This window comes from Desmodus rotundus, chromosome 11 (assembly GCF_022682495.2).
Source record: "Desmodus rotundus isolate HL8 chromosome 11, HLdesRot8A.1, whole genome shotgun sequence".
NCBI classification, from domain to species: Eukaryota; Metazoa; Chordata; class Mammalia; order Chiroptera; family Phyllostomidae; genus Desmodus; species Desmodus rotundus.
Window position 1 is genome coordinate 88918487 of NC_071397.1, and position 25503 is coordinate 88943989.

Genomic DNA, 25503 nt, shown 5'->3' on the forward strand with positions numbered 1-25503 from the left:
CCCGCTTTTTTTTGTGTGACTTGCTTCAATATACAAGTCAGGAGAAGATGAGATCATGTCACCCAGGACTGCACCACCAACATGGGTATATGTGGGCTTTGGTGGCAAGAACCTCTGCTGTCATCTATAAACTAGGATACCAGCTCCCAGTGAGTTGGGGGCTGCCCATGCCTCACTTACTAGCACATTGTTCCAGGTCTTTGAGGGGCTCGGTCAACTCTGCAGGATGTCCTCTCCATCCCTGCCCTCCTCTTCTTCCCGAGGTAACTTTTGTGAGTATTATCATCAGTGCATGGAGATGTTGCTGTCCCTGGTCCGTGCTGCAGATTTGGATCATCCTTGGTCTACCATGGTGCCATGCAAAGACAGTTGTCCACACTAGGTTGACAACATAGTGTGATGTACAGGCATTAAGGACTCTATCCGTGACCAAATTTATCTGCAGCACAGTTGTGTGACATGAATTTCCTGTAACTAGGCTGAGTAGATACTATTTAGAAAAGTCTGGAACCCATCTATTGGTACGACACTCACGTATAACACTGCACACAGTGAGAGAGAGAGAAGTGTGAGTATGCTCATATAATGCATGACACCAGAACGAGAGAAACTTGGCTCTGTGGACAAATCAAAACACATCATACACATGACGTAAATACCAACCAAAGACAGTGAGACTTTATAAGACAAGAAAAGAAGATGGTTAATTCCACGAACGACTTCTAGTTTTAATAATATTCACACTTTGATGTTAGGAATTATTTAAAATGCCGCTATATTTAAATGTAGTCGTATAGGTCTGACTTGATAAACTTGAACGGCTCACTGAGAAGTTGCCTGGTGTGAATGTATTTTCGACCAATCAAGGTTTTTAGAGCTTCCGCAGAGTGGCTGCTCGGGAGACTGAGAGTCAGAAGAGGGGAGGAGAGGTGCCGACAGCTAACCCGTTTTCACATAGGTGTCTCAACTGATACTCCCTTCTCTCAAATAATAGGTCAACAGACATGAAAAGCTCTAATGAACCAATAAACTACCCAGTGCTTTCATCTAGTTTACAAAATAAAGGCATTGATGGTGGAGAGGCAGGAGTTTCTTTAGGCAGAAGACAGTTCACAGCAGCGATGGGATTAGAACACACACCTCCTGCGTACCACAACGCTTGGCTGCATTTAGTAATATATAAGCTTTTATTGCTCTGGAATTGTTCCCTAATGGAGTTTGTTCTCTAAATTCTGAGATCTTTAAAGATATAGAGCACCGGCAGCCCTCCCAGAACCCCGTACCACGTGGATTCTGGAATCTCAGTCACTCCTTAGAAACCAATTGAGGAGTTAATTGATATTCTTTTACTGTAGCTAGGCGATGCATGTTCCTTTTTTTAAAAAGAAAAGTTAAGGACTTTTATGTTTAGATAAAATACATTTTATTGAACATAATTTATTGAGTAGTTACTATGTGCAAGGCTTTATTCTAGGAGATGGAAATACAGCAGAAAACAAAAAAAAAGTGCAAAAGCGATGTTCTCAATAATATTACACTTAAGGGCTGGGAAATAAAGAGTGAACAAAAATAAGTTAAATAGCATGTATTCTCACTCAGTTGTTCCAAAGAGCATTGGAGAAAGGGTGAGGATAGGAAAATGGGGTAGAGGGATTGCAGTTGGAAAGACAAAGACCACCCACAGTCTCACGGAGAAGGTGACATGAAAGAGGGGGAGACTGTGAGGGAGCGAACCGCAGAAACCCTGGGGAAGGGCGTTCCAAGCAGAGGCGACGGGGAGTAAGGAGCAGCACCGTGGGCCTGGAGCCACAGCCAGGAGCCCAGGCCGCCAGTGAGGGGCGGTAAAGAAGTGGATGAACCAGAGAGGCACAAGGGTGCAGCTGTGCAGGACATAACCGGCTTTTGTGAGGTCGTGGCTTTGTTCTGAGGGACAGACACCCCTGGGACCTTCAAGCACGGCAGAAATGTGGTTGCCTGACTTTTTCTGAAAACTAAAAATCACCCTTTCTGCAGTGTTTAAGCTTTGGCAGAGGGGAAAGGCCCAAGGCAGCAGGTCAGAGAGAAGGCCACTGTGGCCCTGCAGGGGAGAGTGTGGCCCTGCGGCCAGGGCAGCTGCAGGCACGTGGGAGAGAAGTGGCTGGATTCTGAGTCTGTTCTGAACTAGGGCTGAGGGGATGTGCTGACGGAATTGACAAAATGACTCTGGTCTGCAACTGCCTAGGTGGTGTCACTGTTTACTGAGTTGGCGGAGACTCCAGAAAAGCAGGTTGGGGAAGAATCAGGAGCTAGATTTTGGACAAGTTTGAGATGTTGATGTGTGATGCTGCTATTAATGCCACCTTGTCATTGTGGTTCATTAGAAAATTTCAGAAGCACACTTATTAAACACGTTTGAATGTTTTTATGTGAGGATTTCCAAGAAAATACTTGTGACAGCCCTGGCTGGTGTGGCTCAGTGGATTGAGTGCCGGCCTGCTAACCAAAAGGTTGCTGGTTCGATTCCCAGTCAGGGCACATGCCTGGGTTGTGGGTCAGGTTCCCAGTTGGGGATGTGTGAGAGGCAACTGATGGATGTTTCTCTCCCTCTCTTTCTCTCCTGTTTCCCCTCTCTCTAAAAATAAATAAATAAAATCTAAAAAAGAAAATACTTGTGATATGAGCTCTCAAACAAAAATGAGAACTCTGCAGCCTTGTGCAGTATTATATGTCACTGGACATGCAAATGCCAAGGTTAAAGTCTGAACTTGGTTATCATTCACAGCAGGAAATAACAATTTTAAAATTTATATATTTCTCTTATGTTTGTCTCTCAAAGCTGTTTTTAACAGCCTCTTATGTGATTACAACCATTAATAGACATGCATTTTATTCTGGAGTCAAGTTCAGCAAATATTTTCCATTGTTCTTATTTCTAAGGAAGGCAGGAAGCTTATTTAACTTTTTCTATTTGAAAGTAATTCATAAAATGTATTGATCTTTTCTGTTGCAGAAATCCTAGAATTTTACCTTTAGTACACACATATGTAACACTTGTCTCTGCTACATATATGTGTACACATTCATGTAAACTTACCTTGTTCTTCAGTGTTCATCTCTGTACTTCTGTGAAATTAGCTTCTGTGCTATGGAAGAACAATATAAACATTCCCAACATCATGCTTATCTGGTTGAGATCCTTGATTATCAAATAAATTTCATAGTCTTCAAATTAATATGCAGGCACATTTATGAAAACTCGTGTGAGGAAGTAGAATTAACCTTTCCATACTGTTGATAGCTACCGTTTCTGTCACTCATTTGATTTCTTCCAATTGGGTCACTTTGTGTGTTTTGAAAAGTTTGATATCACGGTAAGTTTCCATAGAAATCTTTTTGGGCTTAATGTCAGGTGTCACTATTTAAGTAAAGAGCTCATGTATACTAGATTGTCAGTTTGAATATTAAGAGTCCCAAACCCAGGCTGAACAATTTGGGAGTCACTGCTTAATTAAAAAGTACTGCGTGCAGACTGCATCACTGTTTCATTAGCTGAGAATATCAAGGGAGTGGAGGTGTGTGTCGGAAAAGCACTAACTGGAACACCAAAGCCCGGCTTCTAAAACAATAATCATTACGGGGGCAGTGGAAAGAGTAGTCACAAAGCACATCAAAGTCGTTCTCTCCCCGGACACATCTTAGTTGCTTACAGCACTTGTGTCGTGTCTGCAGGGACGTAGTGCGTTATCAGTCCAGAGGAGAACTGCGGGGCGTCGGTGGGAGCTGAGAGAGTACTGCCTCTGGAAGCACAGCCGCTGGGCCCCTCACTGGTCCAGTGCGGTGTCTGCCACACGACCCGGCAGACCTCCGGGCCTCAGTTTCTGCAACTGTGGCGTGCTAGTTTCTACTTCACACCAGTGTTCCGACAATCAAATGAAATAGAACAAGTAATAGATGTCGCTACTTGTCAATTCTTACATAAATCTGAAGTGTTATTATTAGTGTAATACTCACCAGAAAATAAATAAGGCATGACATAGGTCATCTCATTAAAATTTATAGTTTCTTTTTTACAGTCTTACTAGAAACACTGAATTACAGAATCAAACTTATAGTTTTTGAAATTATAAATTTAATGTAACTACAGTCCAGAATGTGAAAATTAGAAAAAACAAGTATACAATCCCTAATCAATCACCCTAACTTAATGCTAATATTTTCTTTTATTTTTTCTACGTAGGCTTTTGTAATTGTTTTCTGATTACCAAGGCAATATATACTATACTTCACGATATGCAAATTGGAAATATAGGAAAGAATAATAAAGAGGAAGAGCATTCAGAAATTGCCATTATGTAACCACTGATAATCACTGTTAAGTTTTTTATATATCTCTACTAAATACACTATTAAGTTTTGGTGTACTTTTATCTTTCTCTATATAGTTTTAAATCAAATAGCAATATTATCTTACAGACTGCTTTTTAAAGTCATTTTTATTGCATATATTGCTTTTTAAAATGAATACTGCCTTTTCTTTTAAATTTATACATTTATTTTTTGTCATTACATTTATAAATTTATTTTTTGTCATTACATTTTTATATTTTTAATAGCTATGTAACATTTTGCAAATAGGCAAGCTATAATTTATTTAACCATTGTATTCTTCCTACACATTTAGGCTGTTTTGAGTACTTTACAAATGAAAGAAAGAAAAGCTTCAGTAGTGTAATAACTTCTTCTTTCTAAAACTTTTCATTTCAGATAATTTTTTAGATATAGTTTTAGAAGTTGAATAGATCAACTTCTCAATCAAAAGATAGAAACATTCTAAGGCTCTGAAAAATAAGGAGTTCCAAAAGGCCGCTCCTACTAGCACTGCATGAAATTCTACACATTTTATCATTTTGTTCTGCATAGTTATAATCATAGTGTGCATATAATTCTGCATCTTATTTTCAGTTAGGAATATACTTTACTTGTCTGATGTCGATGCACGGCCTTTATAAACACCATTTCTGGTTCCACAATACTGTACCCAATGAAAATACTATAATTACTTAGCTATTGATGTTGTTCGACATTTCATTTGCTTCCAATTTCCTTCTTATAATAAAATACTGAATATGGTACAGAAGGTTTTGTGGTTGTTTTTATTACTATGTTTGGATGTTTCCCTTTAGAATCTCTTAAAAACATATATTACAATTATCTTGCAATATGGCAATATTAATATTTGCTGAGGCTAGCAGTGTATTACCTGTATGGGTTTCCCGGGCTACGTCCTCATGCATGTTTTCCAAAATCCAGTGAATTTACAGGCTAATTTTACTTTCTCCCCTTATTCTTTGGACCAACTAGGAACAGATGGGCACAATGCTTTTTAAAGCTACTATGCCCTTGTATGTCATTATCACAGAAGATGTAATAAAAAGTTTGGATGGCATCTGCAGTGTTTACCAGCTCGGGACTTGTAAGATAAGGACAGGCAGTCTGACTGCTGTGACAGAGTTTTAGGACTTCCAAGCATGAGCACTCTTGCTCCAGTAGCGTGGAGACCGCCCTTTACAACTCTTAGGTGGTACTAATTTTTTAATATATGTTCTTCATTATTAGATTTCAAACTTCATGGCATTTCCATTTTGAATTACTTTGTTAGGTAAGATTGGATATTATTGGCCCATTACTATTTGATCCCAATTAAGGTCATCTATAACCTGAGATAGGTTCCAACTTATTTCAGCCCAGTAGGTCCTAGAATAATAACTTCTCTTTTACTTTGTAAGTTTGGCCCAAATGCCAGTATCCATTCTTGGATAATATTATTTGAATTCAATGTGGAAATTAGTACTTTTAATTAGAGGTTATGGAAAACTTCACAATTCTCTACCTCTCCCTATGTCTATGCTCTTTGAAATATGACTTTACAGTTCCTTGAATTATAAAGTAGAGTTTTGTTCCCTACATCTTGAATTTGGATTGACCTTATAGCTCATTAGTTCCAATTCTAGGCTTTAATAGGTTTGACCTACTGCCATTCTCTTTCTTGGAATCCTCCCTCAGCTATATGCATAAGCTTGAGTTAACCTTCTATTATATGAGCAATAACATGGAGTCTAAATAGGGTGACCTTTCAGTAGAGGTCATCCTGGATAAGCCAGTCCCCAGCCAGTCCACTAGCTGACTGTTGACACACAAGCAAGCCCAGCTGAGATGAGTCACGTCCAACCCAGAATAGCAGAACTTCCCTGCTGACCCCTTAATTTATGACCTAAATAAGTACTTTTTATTTTAAGCCACTAAGCCTGAGGGTGGTTTGTTATGCAGCATTATTGTAGCAAAAATAACTGATAAGAGGTATTCATAGCCTTATAATTCATGACTATTGTATGGAAAAATATAGTTGGTTTAATTTAAGTAAATCTTTTAATTGATTTAATTTAGTTTAATTATATTCTTAACTCAATGCTATAGTCTCTCCCCCCATAAGAAGAATGGTACAACACTGCACCCTGTATCTCATGGAACAAAGAGAAGGATTTTTATAGACCCTACAGTGCAGAAGATTTAAAGCCCCCTTATCCAGGCAGTAAAAAACTTCATACTTAGGAATTCCGGTGTGTACACAGGAAGTGCTGACAAACAGGTTTGTTTGTGTTGAGCCAAACAAACGCCCTAAAAACAAAATAGTCACAGGCTCTCTTGTACAATGCTGGTGGAAATTGCTTTATGGAAAGATGTTTCAAAAGCTTTGAATGATGTCTTAGTCAGTTTGAGTGGCTATAACAAATCACCATAGACTGGGTGGCTTAAGCAGCAAACAGTTGTTTGGCATACTTCTGGAGGCTGGGAGGTCTGAGGCCAGAGTGACAGCGTGGTTGGATTTGGGTGAGGGTCATTGTCATTTCCTCACCTGGTGGGGAAAGAGAGGAAGGAGGCAAGCCCTCTTGCAATGGCACTAATCCCACCAGGAGGGCTCCACTCTCAAGACCAAAGTAGGGTACCTCCCAAAGCCCTGTTTCCAAATATTATCACATTAGGGGCTAGGGCTTAAACGTGAGTTCTTAGGGGACACAAACATTCAGTCGATAGCAACTATGTTTATATCTCTTGGTTGGGAGAGTGAAAAGGAGCTATTCTGGTGTCACATCTGGACACTATTTCTCAGACAAACCACATTTATTATCATACATGGATGAAGCTCTGAAAATAACATCATACTATAAGTACAGTCTTGGTCTGCCTATCTCTTATTAGTTCTCTTGACCTGATATGATAGCAACTAGCCATCTGTACCTGTTTATATTTAAATTTAAATTAATTAAAATGTGATGAAATTGGACATCACAGCTCCTCAGTCTCACTAACTACATGTCATGTGTCAGTAGCCACACGTGGCTAGTGGCTGCGTGTTGGACAGCACAGATGCAAAAACTTTCCGTCCTTATAGAAAGTGTTACTGAACAGTGCTGCATGCTATGCTTCCAACCCCGTAGAGCAAGGTTATTTGCTCTATGATCGCTTCTATGGTTATTTCAATTTAATTCACAAGTTAGTGTTTCGAGCATGATCACTTGTTGAGTATCTTGACCGACTATAACAGCAGAAAGATGTTATGAGACATCTTCCACTCTGCTTTGTGATTCCCATACAACAGCCACCCTAAATAAGGCAGGCTGGGCCTTACAAAGACCAGGCCTGTCTGTCTTCACTCACCTGTTTAAATCCAGTGCAGTTCCTTATCCCATGCCATGTCAATGAGTAGATGGGTTTATAGCAAGATGTGCATATTCTATCATTTAAAACTCAAAGGTAGATGCAAGGATATAGGATTCACATTCTTCATTGTATATACATCTTGACTCTGTTCTCAAAGACCTTGAATGATGTTTAGCATAAAGGAGATGCACACTTGTGCTATGAAAATGAAAATTCAGGCCTCCAACACAGTGCAGTAGTGGCCAGTTACTGTTTCATCTTTTAATAGAAACAATTTACACCTGTATAACATTGGATGTGCTAGTAAACTCTGTTAACGAGACTTGCAATATAGTTACCTGGTGATTGGCCTAAGGTTCATATACCCATGGTTACTAAAATTTGGTTCAATCCACTAAAAAAATTCTTCAGTTAGATCACTTTTCTCCATATTAAACAGTTTATATATTTCCAATGTTGAATGCTTCCTTATATGGTACAGCCTACCTTCTGAACAAATTTAAGATTGAGCATTTTTAATGATTAACATCTATAGCTGTTCTTCATGAAGAGTTTACCCTGGCACGAGAGGCTAGTAGATATTTAGGTTGTCCCAAAAGTCTACATATGGGATCACTCCACATCTTATATGTTTTGTTACTTCTGTTGACCTTAAACTAATAGATATTTCTCCAGCAAAAATGGGTTTATTCAAGAATAACAAGGAATTGCATTTCAGGACATATGATAATGGTGAACCATGCCCAAGTCTAGATAAACAAAGGACTTGGGAGGGGCTATTGTAAACAAATAGTTTATTGGAGGAAACTGAAATTTCAAAGTATAGTGATTTTGCACTGGCTGAGTTATGGCAGTCTCCCCTTGGCTGAGCTGCTGTTACTGAGCAAGAAGGAATCTTTTCTTCTTCCTGCCGAGGTAGTAAGGTAGTGTCACTTCCTGTCAGAGATGCAAGGTGTCACTTTTGGTTGGTTGGTGTCAATAGTGCGTGTTGAATAATATGTGGGTGAAAAATTTCTCTTTAAGCCTCCTGACTCCATTTTAAATGAGGTTTTTGTTTATTAATTTTTACTTCTTACCAGGAGTATAGTTTTGCATTCCATGTCTTATACCCAGTTGCTGCTAAGGAATCTCACATGAAGTAAAAACAACTATAATTTCAGCTATCATAAAAAGTTACAGTCCTCCTTTGATGGCTATGAACAAATATACTTGGAGTCTGGCTCTTTTACTCTTTTTATTTTATTTTTATTGTTTTATTGAGGCGCACTTGCCATGTAGTAAACTTCACATGTTTAAAACGCACAATTTAATAAATGCTGACATACGTACAGGACATATGTAGGTGCCCTAAGAGCAATCACGATTATGAAGATAATGAACATACCGCTCCCGCGATTCCTTTTGTGTCACAGTGAAAATTGCTCCCTCCCAACTCTCCCCAGCCTTCCCCATCCCAATCCACAGGCAAGCATTTACTGGCTTCCTGTCACTATGCTTAATTTACAGTTTCTATGCTTTAATATGAATGAAACTATACAACATAAACTCTTTTCTATCTGCCTTTTTCTACTCAACATAATAATTATGAGATTTAACATTATATTGCATGTAGCAACAGTTTATTCCTTTTAATTGCTGAGTAGTGTTCTATCATATGAATATGTCACAATTTGTTTATTCATTCACCTGGTGATAGGCATTTAAGTTGTTCTCAGTTTTTGTTTATTACACATCAAGTGGTGATGAACATCCATGTACAAGTATTCGCATAGAAATGTGCTTTCATTTCTTTTGGGTCAAGTCCTAGGAGTAGAATGGCTGGATGTAGTAGTGGTTTAGGTTTATGAAGATGACTTTGAGCTGGTGGTAAATGGCAGTAAAAAAATATAGTCTGGACCACAGTTTTCTTTGAGGGATGGCCTTCATGTCAGCTGGTTGGTTGAAAAATGGGCTTTCAAAGTATATGGTAGCTTAGAAGTCAGAAAAAGTCATAGGACTGGAATGGAGAGCATGCTACCCATTTATCATTTGAAGGACATGAAAATTTCTTTATGTCCTAAATCTATCCTTAGATTACTGCAGTATTTATTGTGAAGGTCAATTTCATGAAATATAAAAGCAGGTTGGTTTCTCCACGGGGATCTCTTAATATCGACTTTCTGTACTGGTCTGGAGGCTGACACACCTTGCATTTCAGCCAATGAGAGGTGAGTTAGCTTTCCACTGCTGCCTTAACAAATGATCACGAAGTTCGCCCCTTCAAATAACACCCATTTACTGTCTCGTAGTCCTCTAGGTCAGAAATCTCAGTATAACATGGCTCTGGTGAGTCTTGTGGAGTGTCTCAGGAGGCTCTGTGGATGAATCCTTCCTAAACTCATTTTGGTTGTTGCTTGGCTCTGCTCTTTGCAGCTATAGTAAAGGAGTCCTTGTTTCTTTGCTGCCTGCCAGCCCGTGGCTGTTTCTATGCTTCCCACATGCTTTTTCATGCTTCTGATACATCTGCCTCAGCAAGGGTGGGCCGAGTCTCTCTCACGCTTCCATCCTCTTCAATTTGTCCTCTGCTGCCTTTTTCTGGCTCCAGCTGGATAATACAGAGAAATCTTCATATTTTTGAGGGGGGGAGGCGGGCTCAACCTTAATTATATCTGCAAAATCCTTTTGCCAAGTAACATAACATTCAGTTTCCAGAGGCTTGGGCTTCTGTAGGGACCATTTTGCCTACCACAAAAAGTCAAATGCTGTTGGTTCTTATCTATTTTCAGAGCACAGTGTCTCCCCCAAAGACCCTTTCTTATTTTAGTTAAGTGATCTTGGCAACCCCTGCCATCTAGTAGGCCTGGAATATCATCACTCAGAGGAGTATTTGCTGGCATTTAGCAGACACTGATTTGCCTCAAATATGTGCTTGCTTTTTTTTTTTTTTTTTTTGGTGGGGGGCTCCTAACATGAGTACCAAGTCTTTCCCCCGCACCGTCCCTGCTATGCTCCTGAATCGTAAGCTCTGCTTTTTAGATTACCAAAATGACAAAAAGGGTTCGTCATTGATAGCTGTGCTTCACTAAACTGAAATACTTGTCTGTGCATATTATCTGGGACAATGGTCACCAAAGGAATTAGAAGTCAATTTGCTGCATTTCCTTGTAGTAACATGGGCAAACATAGATGGTGAGTCATCTGTCATCATTTGGTAGGATTTATCTGTTCAGAGACACTCGGGTTCCCTGATAAGAGAAGTTTCCTCTCTCTGGGAGAGAGTTAAGCTCCTCTTCATAGGGGTGCAAACAATGGCAGTAATGGCTACCAGGGCTTACAAAACCCAGACTTTGTTTCCTGAGGTGCTGATTTTCTGGTGCTCTCTCTCTCTCTTTCTCTCACTCTCCAATATTTATTTCCTTTAAGTCTAGGAAGCTACAATGGAGAAAAGTTAAACTGCACATTATTATTATAAAATCCTTGTTCTTCAGGCTGATGTTCTGTTCTTCCCCCTTTTGCCTTTCTCGCCCTTCAACGATTTCGCTGCTAATTAAAATTTCTAACAGGAATGAACAGTGGTAGAAAAATAAAATGTGGGTACATTAAACCTAATTACTAGTTCCAGTGTGAGGTCTGGGTAATGAGGAGGTGGAAACCAGTGACCAGAAAGAGTGGGGGCTCTTCAGTCATCCTTGTTAGTCCCCTGAATGCCTGTGACAGTCATGAGTAACTGCATGGCTTCGTTCTCAGCTTACAGATGACATTTAACATAAAGATCGAGGCATAATTGGAACCCAAGTTACTTTACAAGCTAAAGAAACTGGACCCAGACAGATTTACTGTCTAATGCATAGCCACACAACCCAAGTGCCACATAAATTTTATCATATAATGCATAGAAAGTTGACTCTACTATCTTCCAGGATACACATGGGGAAGCCAAGGCCAGAATTCATTACTGACTCACAGAATTTGTTACTGGTCTATATGAATAAACTAAGACCAGAATGGAAGTCGGCTGTTCTCTCTCCCAGCAGTTTATGTCCGGCAGGTATGGAACAGTCGTAGGGAAGGCAGAGATGCTGCACTGGAGCGGTACGTGGGGTGGGAAGCGCCCGACATGTCATGATCTGCAGCTTCACAGGCTACTGGTACGCCATGGTGCCTCGTTTCCCACTAATAAATCACCGTAAGCTGGAGGTCCTTGTCTTGACAACCTCTCCGCCCAAGAGTATTCCGTGGCTTTAGTGATATATGACTGGACCTCACCCTTGCATGACTTCCTGTGTAAAGAAATTTTTTTCACTTAGAAGCCTTTTTCCTTTGAAATTCGGCCAAAATTTAATGGGGAAAAATATCTATTGTGCAGTCTCCCTCTTAAAGCTAATAGAAGTCTCCAGCTGCAGATGTTTTGTAGTGAACTACTTGCCTTCAGTTAGGAATACTCAAATAAGACATTCCTCTCACTGACTGGCATTTTGCAGATTAAATCTGAAGCATCTTGAACTTGCTTCATTCATATTGTGAAACTTGGCTGTGGTGTTGCAACTTAGCCAGGAACATATTGATAGTGTTGTAACTTGTATTTATGTAATGTACTGTTTTCAACTCCTTAAAGCACCTAGACATTGTTTTAGTCTATCTCCGTAACATAAATATAAGTGGTCAAGTGAAAGGCCTCACATTTTATAAGTAGGAGCTCTACGGGTCAACGAAGTGGCACAAACTCACGAAGGATGCAGAATTCTCCAGTAGATATTTCCCAGCTCTGCTTGGTAAATTATGAGCTGCCTTTTTCAATGGTAGTGTAATCCAAGCTCAGAGTTTGGAGGCTTGGAGAACGGGAGGGTTTGGATTTGGGTGGGCAGGACAAAGATGGAGTAGTGCTGACATTCTCTGGGTCTAACAAGGCTTCTATGTGGCTCCTCCCTGTCTGTTTTTATTCTGAATTTGGGTTGGGGCGCAAGCTCTGACTAACAGGAGAACGTTAACTTTGCTTTCTTTGCTTGTCTAGTTCGCTCATCTTCCTCAGGACCTCATGAGTGTCTACAGGTTAGAAGAAGACTCATGAGTTTATGCATGTTTAGAAAAGTCACTGTAGACTGGACAGCTATCAGAGAAATTAGGACTAAAAAGGCTCCAGGAAGAAACCTGAGCCTTCTATGCTGAAAGACTATAGGAACTCCCTTTGGCTTATTACTTCAAGTCTAAAACCCTCAGAGAGACTATTTAAAATTGAACAAATAATAATATTATTACTGTTTTCTTTATTAAGTTAATAGAGGATCTTCCCTTTATACTTGGTATTTCCTTTCTCCTTTGTGGCTCATCCAGTGATTCTACTACATAGAAATTCTCTTCCTCTTCCTTCTCCTTTCTTTACTCCATGGCCTATGCTTGCTTAATGGCCGTCTAATGTTCGTCCTCCCGCATGAAGCTCCCCTGGCATTCCGCAGTGATTGATGCCTCTCCTAAAGCCTTGTACTAAGAGTTGGACCCGCACAATTTCACCCTACAATATTTAAACAGCACAGTGTTCAACATATGAGGGGGCACCCCCCTCAAAGTGGGATTTATTTGTAAAAATTGTGTATTTACTCTTACTTGTTTATACTCAGTCACCTCAAGGAACACTCCATTTGATGTAATACGCCTATTGAGATGTTTTTCTACTGCTCAAAACAGTTTTTGAACTTGTTGATTTTGATGCCTTGTACTGTTTCTGCCATTTTCCCCACCTCTTCCACATTGGCACAATGTTTCTCTTTGAGGAATTTTTTCATCCAGAAAAACAAAACTGCAGCTTGGGGCAAGATCTGGTGAATAGGGATGATGGGGCATGGGGGTCACGCTGTTTGGGGTCAAAAACTGCTGAACACTCAGTGTGGTGTGGGCAGGGGAGCTCTTAAATCACCTATCATTAACTGGGCAAATGTGTTAAAAGGGTCCTCAAAAAAATTTCGCTGAAGCCAAACACAGCCTCTCAGAACAATGCCAGCTGGTACAATGATACAGATAGGTTCCTGGAACACTCACCTAGTGGGGGAAGCCCGTGCTACAAAGGGCCCGCCCTCCAGAAGATAGTTCTTATTCTTCTTGGGTCCTCCCTCATATGGAACATGCACCATCGATGACCGAGTGAGCGACTTTCAAAATGAGAAAGCAATCAATACAATATTCAATTCTTATTCTGTTGAATAGCCTAAATGAGTGAGCTGGCATTCTCGTTTAGTTTTATTCTAAGAGCTGTTAATTTCTACTGTTATTATCATATAAATCTCCATTATTCTAGGTCCTGACATCTTCATCCCTCTTTATCCCATCAGAGAACTGAATAGGTGTGAGTCTTGAACAACTTTCCTCCAACAACACTCCATTCACAAGCTCAAAAAACCCCCATAACTTTAACTCTATCTTTTAAAAAAAATTTGAAGAACATTCTCCCTGCTTCAGACTGAAATAATTGCCTGAACTTCCCCCTTCATTTATTACATTTATACATAGCTTATTGTATTTCTGCAGACATGAAGAGCTCCTAATTTGACTAATATATTAAATAGACACTCTATTTTATATCAGTCTTTATTCAATAATCTCAAGTAATAGCTTATAGTCATCATATCAGGTTTCCTTTTGAGTGTTCTTAAATGTATTCTAGTCACCATCAATAATAATCAAGCCTCAGTGAGATCATTATCTCATTCCTGAGCTGTCAGTCATTCACTATGTGCACAATTAAGATGATGTAGAAGACAGTTGTCTAAGAACTCTTACGGCTGCAGGAAAACAAGCAAGCTGTGCTTCCATTGCCGGCGGGGTCTATTCTGACAATGTGATGGGGTTTTGCAGTGAGCAGTAGGATCAGGGGATGTGTTATGGTGGGTTCCTGGCAGCAAAGTGGCCCTCAGTTAACCTTGCCCTCTACATCCTTATCTACTCTGGGCTTGAAAAACACGTCTCTACCACACATTCAAGGAAGCCGAAGACAACAGAAACTTAACAGTAAGCCGTAACATTCCTCAGTACACAAGACAATCTTTTCTTCCTGGATTAATATAATTTAAACAATCCACCAAGGCAATTTTACGGAGTTCCAGTCTACGTGAGCAGTTCTAGAAATACCTGGTGATTCTGATTCAGTAGTTGTTGAGGCAAAGGGAAGCCATCGCTGCCTTCACTTTATAGTCCTTTGAGCTTTCGGGGGCACTACTGAAAAATCAATGCCCAGCATTTTTAGAGAAGATGCTTTTAATGGTTTTCCTGTTGACCTCACCACGAGAAGTTGTCATATTTGATCAATGTGGCAGTGTTGTGCTGATCAATCTGGTTCCCCAACCCCCCAAATATTTCTGAGCACATACAGGGTGAATATACAAACCTTGGTTCCAGTGCCATTTCTCAGCAAACTAATCTCTACATTGACCTTCTAGTTAATGGCAGAATTCATCTATGCCGCTGCCTTTGTGTTCCTAGCTGTGTAAGAAATCAGCGCAGCGGGACCAACGCCATATCTCTAACCTCGTCAGAGAGCTATGGCAGCTCCCATGCCCTGTGTCAATGAGAAAGAACCTTCCTCTTCTACATCAAGCTCACTCGAAGAATTTTGCAAGATACCAAGGCTCAAAATAGCAGTTCTTTGAGTGCACACACACACAGAAGTATTACACCCAAAGATTGTACAAGTGAACACAAACACGGGGTATAAAGAGTTATGCCATCCCTGAGTTTTACAGCTGGAACCAGCATGGCCCCCAAACAACACAGGCTTTGGTCTAGGTCTTCATCTATCCAGACTCCCACCTTTATGATGAGCTACAGGTATTTATTGTTTGTTCCTTTAATGTAGCCTTAGTTATGACTCACCATGTCCTTTCTGCTGTCTCAATTTTGAACCTTTAGTGCTTTGTGGGTTTTAAGGTCTCTGGGCTCCTCCTTCTCTCTACTGTTGTATACTTGTTTTGTGTTGAAAATCAAGTAAATACTTTGAGGGGTGGGAGGCACAACTATTTCATGCACGTTCCAAGACTTAATTGAAGGTAATTGCCTTTGTTACACTTGAAAACGTCCACTTTGGATACGAAAAATGAACAAGGAATAAATGCAAAGAATCATCTTGACCACTTTTATGTTTGTCTCATATATCGTCCTCTAAGAATAACTAGAAGCCATCAGGGAAAAATCTTGATGTGTTGCCCAGTTATTTCAGTCAGACTGAATCCCATGATTGAAGCATCATCCAAAAAGGGTGTAACACCTGGCATCCTAGAAAGCAAAGTTCCCATAAGGCATTAAAAAGTCCCACAGTCAACAGAAATATTGGCCCAGAGATGCTAAATTCCATATGTTCCTCAAGCACATTTTTGATGAGTGTGTTTTGATAATCTCTGGCAAGGTTAGTTTGTAAAGGCCTGACCCCAAACACAGGTGGCAAATACAAGGCCCACGGGCCAAATCCAGCCCTCCACCTTGTTTTATCCAGCCCGGCACCTTGTTTCTACCTCATGGCAGTGCCCAGTTCTCGCTTAACTATTAAGGAGTAGTTACATTTACACAGTCCTAAAATTACATTCGGCCCTTTAAAGGCAACCGCGAGGCTAATGTGGCCCCTGGTGAAAATGAGTTTGACACCCCTGGTCTAGGATAATTATAGGCCTAGAACATGGGTGCCGATTGAAAGTCCCTTGTGGTATACTTTTGAGCCTCCTCATAGTTCTTTCTTATCAAGTGGCTTTCAAAGTGATATTTCCAACCAAGATTGTATGCCTGCCAGGGCCACTCTTTAATTAGCTTCTTAAGTTAACCGTCAGTGAGTATTTCCCCCTGGAACAGGAGGGGCACTTCCAGCTTTTTAAGTGCATGGACAACAATTGTGTCTAAAGAAATGACCCTGGAGCATTCTGGGAACTCAGATCAAACCTCGGGAAATCAATGAATAGTTTCCTATAGCAAGGTAAGTCTGAGGGTCATAGAATATAGAATATTGATTTTTAGTGCTGTGTTTCTTTCCAAATGATTTTTGTCTATTGGTTTTAACCTTTTCCACGTAGTAATAAGTGGAGCATTAATATGAAAGGGCATGTAAAACATTCTGCCTCTGTGTCAGCCTCATCCACTGAAATAAGTCAAGGTGGCCTCGCCAGGTGATGAAATGTGTGCGAGTCCTCTTTATAGATGGTACAGAACCACAGTCAAGGGCAAAGTTCATTTTGCACATGCAAACGTTTCTTAATGTGGTCTCCAATGCCACATCTCTCCATGAGCCTGCTGAGTATGATGTCACTCTTGGGCTGTGACTAAGCAAGAGACAGAGCACTATAGTACTTAACAGCCAAAGTTCTGGAGTCCAACCAGGTGGCGGTTGGGCTAGTCACCACCACTATCCAGCTGGATGCTCTTGAACAAGTCATTTGACCCGCTAGTCCTTGGATTTTCCACCAGGAAGCTGGATGTAACATAGTACCCATTCCGTAAGTCATGGTGACGTGAATAATACTTGTAAGGCACCTAATTAAGTTCTTGCACGTACCAAGCATGTGATCATATTATCTCTTATTACATAATGCTGGGGTAGGTTTGATGCTAATTATTGTATATTTAAAAAATAAAGTTTGCATTTTAAAATAGTTTTAAAGAAAAGTTGCAAATGTATGCCAGAGTTCTCATTTGCTCTGCACCCAGTTTCCCCTGTCGCTAACATCTTTCTGCTATGTTACATTTGCCACAATTAATGAGCCAACATCAGCACACTATTATTAACTAAACTTCATGGTTGTTCGTGGTTCATCAGTTTTCTTTTTCTGTTCTAGCATCCCATCCAGGACATTACACATTATATTTATTTTCATGTCCCCTTGACATAGCTCCATTGTTTTGTTTTTTAAGTACCTTCCTACTTCCTGGTACTCTAAGATTTTCCAGATTTATCTTGTATATTTCCTACCTCAGCCCTAGAATTGGTTATTTTCCCCAAAGAGTCCTAATCCCTTTTATTAGAGAATGGCATTAGAAACCAAGATCTGGGCACTGGGTGTGCTTGTTGCTATTGTGTTGTTGCTTCAGTAGATGGACCTGGGAAGTACATGCATACTACTCTGCATGCAAGTGTACATGCATGCAGACTATGTACAGTTATTTCTGTATGGATCCATTACACGTATTAAGCTAGACTTAAATTCATGATGATGCCTTCACCTTGATGCCAGCATCACATGGTTTATTCTAGCTTTCCCCCTTTGCTTATCTGTAACCTCCCACTTCAACTATGATAAACTTGGCTTCTATCATATGCCTTCCATTCATTTATTTGTTCAGCATTGATATGCATGTGCAGATATTTCAGAATTGTTAACTCATACCCCATGAGAACAACTGGACCAACTAGAGTGTAATGCGTATGTTCCATTCCTTAATATAATTTTAATAGATTTGAATTAGCCTTGCAAGCTCTCAAGTACCACCTTATAGAATCAACATTTGGCATTCTTGTCTCTGTAAATATGCCCTTCACAGCATGAAGAGAGGGGTTGACATATCCAAGCAAATTTGGATAGAGTCTGGGCCCTGTATTAGAACTCTGCCTATAAGTTCTTGACAACATAAATCTTAGGAACTACGCTTTTAATTTTCATGACAGATATTAACTAAAGCCTTGAGTTACTAAACCCTTAGGAATTCCTAAGTCTAATCTCTTGAGAGATGCTGTTGAGAGACACCACATAATAGGCAATATGCCATTCAAGAAATCCCAACAACTGCAATGTTGAGACCGATAGTAATGTGGTCTACGTGGGCTGTCAAGTGCACACAAAATATCAATGTAAAATATCACCTGCTAGTGCCCTGGAGAAACAAGCTCCAAAAGAAAATTCACGGTGTGTCCCATTCTTAGGTGATGCCGGCATGGTTAGGAACCTTACGGCCTGTATTTAAATCTCAGAGTCTGCCTGGGATTCTCTTCCAGACTCCCATGTAATCCTATTGGCATCCAAATTTCAGGGAAAGGGCTGAAAGATATAAAATGCTTTACTATCTCACAAAGTAGACTCTTTTATGTACAGCATTCTGTTGAGCTATAGATACCATATTGTATTAATCAGAAGTTGATCATAAAAGTAGATTTACAATGCTAATGCATACAGCTTTTATTATTTTATTTTTGTAATAAACAGGACTCTATATTGGTTGTTAGAAGATGCTATGTTAGATGCTAATTAAATAGGTAAGAGATAAATAGCAGCAATTTTCAACTGGTGTGCTGCACGAATTTTTAAAACATGCAATACCCGACTAGTCAGGGGACTGACCTATTTTATCTTAGGTTGTCAAATAAAAACAGCAACAGCCAACACAACAATAGCTGTCTGGTGTGAATAAATCAAAATTATATCTATTTTTTTGTCAGACCAACAACAAAAATTTTTTTTTGACGTGCCACAGAATTTTAGTAATTAGTTTATATGTACCATGAGATGAGAAAGGTTGGAAATAGCTGATAGAATTCTCACAAATTGCTCTTGGATTTCTGCACAATCCACTCTACCTATTATTAAATCTAAACACAGCAGCATGAAACTAGAGATAATAAAGAGAAACAAACCATTGACAAGAACTCAGAATGGACTACAATTGAATTAAACCAGGAAAATCCTGTACATGTAGAAAAGAAAGCATGTTTCCTATTATGCATAAATAAATAGAAATGGTGCTATTAGCATCGACATGCCTGTTTAGAGTTTGGAAGGGTCTAAGAGGAAGAGGCTTGGCAAGGATTCGGACCCAGCACACAGGTTGTTGAGAATGGCGTTAGTTCCTGATGAATTTTAGCAACACTCTAACTTCCCACACTGTCTGAAGCAGCCAGCTCTCTGTAACATACGCCATCTCTACGATTACCTGCCAAATGCTTACTGCAGACCTGCAAGGATTAGTTCCCCAGGGGGGTGGTTTCTAACTCCATGGCAGGGTTTTATGCCAGATCAATAATAAAAGCGAAGGCACACGTCAAGCTGCCCTTGTTTTCCCTTTATGAAGAAACAAAGGGCCCCACAGTTCAACTGAACGTTCCGGGCTGATCCTCAGCATCACTCCAACATATCAGTGATTGTCCTCATTTGTTTTTTGCACGCACCGTAATTTTTTGAAAGACACAATTGCTACAATGTGATTGTATTGTCAGGGAATTGAAAGCTTACCATAATTATCATCAATTTGCAGGGCACATGCTGTGAGTGTGTTTTATAACTGGGGCATTTCTCCCTTAACAATAGATTGTGACGGTGCATTTAGAAAAAAAGTCTATATTGTTCACAAGTGTTAAAACCAGGTGGATTTAGGCCATAGAAATTCAACTAATAGCAGTGGTAATAACATGTGTTCAATGAAATGATCATTTTTTTCTTCTCTTCAGTCTTACATAGGAGTTAATTTACATTTTTTTACTACATACATTTTATTTTTTTAAATTTTTTTATTGTATTTTTCCATTACTGTTTAGCCCCCTTTATACCCCACCTGCCACAAGCACCACACTGCTGTCCGTGTCCACGAGCCCTTTTTCCATTTTGCTCGGTCTCTCCACCCCCTAACCTCCCACCCCAAGGGCTTTCTTAAAATTTTGGATATTAACGCCATATCAAATATATCATTGGCGAAGATGTTCTCCCATTCCGTGGGTTGTCTTCCTATTTTGTTGATGGTTTACTTGGCTGTGCAAAAACATTTTAGTTTGAGGTAGCCCCATTAATTTACATTTTAATAAATACAAACACAAATAATGGAGAGGTCCTATTTTTCTGTGATGTGAGAAGAGAAAACCTTATAGGGAAAGAAGAAAACACAGAGTTAGAGGAAACAAAAAACCCTACAGATTCTAGACAAGCACATACAAGCCTAGCCTATTGTGAGTCTTATCACAAATTCTCCCTGGAAAAGGATAAAAGAAAAGATTTAGCAGCTCAGGCCTTCAAGAAAAATTGAGGGCATTTTTGTTCTTTGAGATCACTATTTAAAAAATGACCCAGTTCAATTTCCTTCAGTTAATTTAACACTTAGTCTTTTAAAGGAGTGTGAATCTTATTTTCTTTCTTTGCTTGATATTTTAGCAATATAAAATCATTACAGCCCTTTCTATTTCGATATGAATTGAGAGTGTGTCAAATTATTTATTGAGTGTGTTGTGCTCTCAGATAAAAACAGGCAGTGGACAGCTACAAATGCCAAAAAATCAGGAGAATATTTTCTGCAGGAACAGTTACGTTTACCAGTGTTCCCATGATACTTCTGTGTTTTAAGGAATGTCCTGTCTGTGGCGGAACTGCTCTGGTACTTGGGTAGGGCTGCTTCTTGCATGCACAGTGCTGCTTGGCAGGGGCCCGGCCCTGCTCCCGAGGCTGCTGCCCCTGTCCTTGCTAGCTGTGTGACCCCGAATTCGTGACCCGTGAGATTTCAGTGGGGCAGCCAGTGTACTTCCTTTCCAAATTTGGATCCACCCAAGAAGTAGACCCAGGAGTCAACTGAGGATACAATGCTTTATTAGCAATGTGATTGTGTACATAGAAAACAAAGGAATTTATATTAAAAATAGATTAATAAAAATTGGGTACAAGTCCAAAATACAAATATCAATAGTGTTTCTACATACTGGCAACAAATAATTTAAAAGAATTCACTAATTGTAGCAGTACCACAAGAACCAAATACTTAAGATCCGCACAGGGAAACATCGCAAAACATTGCTGGGATAAGTTGAGGAAAACCTGAATAAATGAAAGCCCCTGCCCACAATTACCAAGTGCCAGAGAACCGACTGGAACCTTTGAGTTCTGTGGCTGGCTCCAGATGAGAGAGGGTGGGGCTGAGCTGAGCATGTACAGTTTCTTTTTCTTAATACGCCAATAAGAGGAATCCTCTTCTCTTCTTCTCATTAGGTGAGACAAGAGGCCTAAGGTGTTCCTCAGTAGAAGTCTCTTCAAAAAAATAAAGCATTCATTGAAGAAAAAGGAGAGCATAGCTCCTTAATCCTGACTTAACCTCTCTGTACGTCAGTCTCCTCTCATTTGTGTGACAATGGAGCCTATGCTTACACAGTTGTACAAGGGTTAAAAAAGATAATATATGTGAATGGGCTTGTTAAGTACCAACAGATGTTGAACTGGAGAAGCAAAGTGTAAAAACTTTAGAGGGGAAAGAGCTTCAGGAAGACAATCTCACCCATGTGTGGTACTTTTTAAATTAGGAAGCTGAGACCCAGGGATGCACAAACCCTCGCTCAAGCTCCATTGCCCTTTGGAAATGTATTGTTGACATATTATCGCAAAACGGCCTCTGAGCCCCAGGGGTTCACGTGCCTAGCCCCGAGTCTTTCTTCTCTACGGCTCCGCAGAACAGCCACCCTAAATGTTAGTGGGTGGAATCGCTGACCCTTTCCCCAACCACCACGAATGTCCTGTTTTTCCAAGGTACACAGCCAACCCCTCCCTCTGTGGAAGCCCCGCCTGCCAGTGCTTCTAGGCAGTAATTTAGAGCCCTTGGTGTGCGTTCACAAAAGGAACGAGATTACTGTTTTAGAATCAAGGTAGCTATTTTCACAATCCACTATGGAGTTGTTAGGCAGGTATTCTTTTGAAGGTAAATAAACAGAGGCGACTCCAATTATTTGATTCCATTTAGTGTATTAGAAAAGGTAATGCTTTAATGATACCCTCGTGGTCTATAACAGTTAATGCACCACAGAAAATGAATCATAAAATCCCCTTTTCCCTAATAGCACTGAGATTAGTGTTATGAAAAGGCACTAAACCCAGGGAATTGAAATGTTTTCACCTTCTTACCAAGTGACAGTATTATTAGTTTGGATATTCTATTCACTACTCATGAAAATAGAGGATCTTTGGGGAATAGGAAAACCTGTAATGTCTGTTGCTTTGATGACAGGTCCTGGCAACACTATCTGTTGGCAGTTGCTCTGGGGAAGCGAGCGGTCCTGTGAAGGCCAGGTGATTTTCTAACTCACTGTCACTCCTTCCCGATTGTTAGTTTCTGCTGAGCTGGGGCAGCATATTCCTCACCTGCAGACCCGCTGGGCTGGCAGGGTCGGGAGGTTCATGGGCTCACATCAGACGGACACACACGCAAGCTCTTTGTGTTTATTTTGGAAATGGTGGGAGTTACAAGTATGTCCTAAAAACATGTGCCTGGCCTCCTGGCTGTCTGTATGACATATATGGACAGGAGGGGCTTCTTTTTCATAGCTGGCTGTTGATAAATTGGACACCAGCGCTTCTTGTCAGAGAGACAGCTGTGCACATCTGGCACAATCCCAGGGACAAATCTCAAACCAGCTTGACAGCCATAATGGCGACAGCAGGAAGCCCTGTCCTCTGTCACCAGAAAAGCACCACCTCTGTGGATTTCTGTATCTGCACTTGCATTGCTGCCGAGAGTAACAGAAGCACCAAGGGCCAAGGGGGCACCTGCATGCCAGCACCACCTGCCCCGCACGTGTAAGTGGTGAGATAAAGGACTCGTTGGCAGGATTATCATGAACTCATTATGTGAGTATTGTATCTAACAAACACACATAGTAGCTAGTATTGTTATGTACGTGTTCATTTCTCTTTAAAATTAGATAAGTGTAAATTGGTTAAAACTAATAATACTCTACTAATTATTTATTGTATTCATATGCATATACGTGTATATGCATATGGATACACTTACGTATACATGTTTACATTTATGGATGTTATTATACATTATTACATACACATATAATATAGTTAGACATACATCACACCCATAATTACATCAAGAAATACGTACATTTAGAGGGTGGCATGGCTCAAAAAACATGTCACCTTCTGGCTCACTGGCCTTGTGTACCTCTGTGATTCCAGAACACAATTATCACTTACTTCACTTTCAAAAGTGACTCGGTTTGGACAATAAGTTATGTAAGCATCCTAAATAAGGATCAAAAGGAAAACTGACCTCAGAGAAAGCCAAGAATTCTTACCATCTCAATGCTGTTGAATAACACTTCCACTAGACAACCACGGCTCAGGAAATTGGCACTGGGGACACCAACATAATTTTTTAAAAATATATAACAACTTAATAGCAGTTATCAAAGCAAAAACAGAAGCAAGCTCAGTGTCCATAGGCTTATCCAAAATAGAGAATTTTCCATTTGGTAAAAAACTCCATGTGTTTATTCTCATATTTTCTTATAGTTTGCTCCTGGATTGACATTAATAGCTGCAGCTTGAAGGAGGCGGTTTTAGTATTGACCAGAACCCTTTAAGTGGCTGCTGCCTTGAAGGTTATTTTGCCACTCAATTTTTGTCTATATTTTTCCTTTCTTTTTTTAAGTCCTGCTAATTTCCCTAATTCTACCAGCTTTGACAGTTCGCTCTAGCACTTGGAGTTTTTGGTCTATCTTTCAAGGCTTGTTGAAAATTTGTCAAACACAAGGCATCAATTTATCTCTTTTATATCCTAGTATAAAAGAGAGGGAAAGTAAAATAACACTGAGAACCAGGGTTCTGGGTGACAGACATAAGTTACCCTATTTCTATGACTTCATACAATTTTTGCAGGAAGAATGTTTGTGTTTTGTTTTACAGAACTTTCTATATTTATTTTGTATGGTTTGATTTAAAAATGTCCTTTCTGTCTCTCTTACTCCTTATTTTATCTCAGAAAATGTCCTTTTCCCAACTGGAAAAATAATACTTTAGCAAATCACACTTTTAACAATTTCTTATTAAGCAATGGCTGAAGATGGGTTAAAATTAAAATTGTTCGCCCTTTCAATCTGGCCTGTGCATTTTGGGTATATCACTCTTAGATAGGTTAACATGTATCTTTTTCACATTTTGAACTATATCTAAATAGATTAGCTTTTAAATAGAATTTTTTAGAAATGTCGTATTTCATTTCAAGCTCAACAACCAGGTCAAAACTCTTTACCATTTCTCCCAAACACTCCAAGCTCTCTAACTTCCTTTATACTTTATGCTACTCTCCAGTCCAGGAACCACAGTGTCCGGTGATGTGTCCAGCCCAGAACAGAAAGGTCAGCCGGCCAGGGTGCCAGGAGCCTCACAGTGTTCTCAACCCCACACGCAGGTGAACTCGCTGTCTTTCCCAACGTCGAGCACCTGGACCACACATTTCATAGACCCCTCCTCACTATCTCTCAGCCAAGTGGATGAGGGAAAGCCTTCTGCAGAGAGAAGGAAATTTCTGGAACTAAGTACAAAATCTCTGAATTATGCCAGTGGTGTGTTCCATCCAAATCTATTTTATTTTCCAAACCTGTTACTCTTATTTCAGCAAACCCAATTGGCCCCAGAATTCCCATCCATATGTTAAGTGTTGAGGTTGAGACGTCTGTGGTGGAGTCATATACAGTGTCTGGCAGAAGTGACGCCTGCTTGGGCCTGCTTGGTAGGGTAATAATATGGGTGGAAGAATTTATAGTTTTAATTTGAACATTTCACCTGAAATGTCACATGGTGTGCTTGAGTGTGATTTTGTCATGTTACAGAATTACATGCTTATGATTTTGTAATAAAAGATTTTGTAATACAAAAGGGGAGTTTTTTTGTCAGACCCTGTACAACGCAATACTGTTCTTGTGAAACTGCTTGGCAATTGGGGAACCTTTGATCACCTGTGACATAGGTAGAAATGACTGCAGTGTTTTTCAGATTCACTGGCAAAAGCTAAAGGCTAACACGTGTAGTATGGCTCTTCCATCAAGAAACATTTTACCTGAGTTTCTAACAATTAGTAAATCTGATTCTAATATTTTTACTGCCAGTCATA

General features: G+C 39.9%; 1 protein-coding gene across 3 annotated transcripts in view; it reads left to right on the forward strand.

Annotated features, from left to right (window-relative positions):
• The window catches only part of GRM1 (glutamate metabotropic receptor 1), a 311987-nt gene that overhangs the window by 232931 nt on the left and 53553 nt on the right, over positions 1-25503 (forward strand). The window lies entirely within an intron of this gene.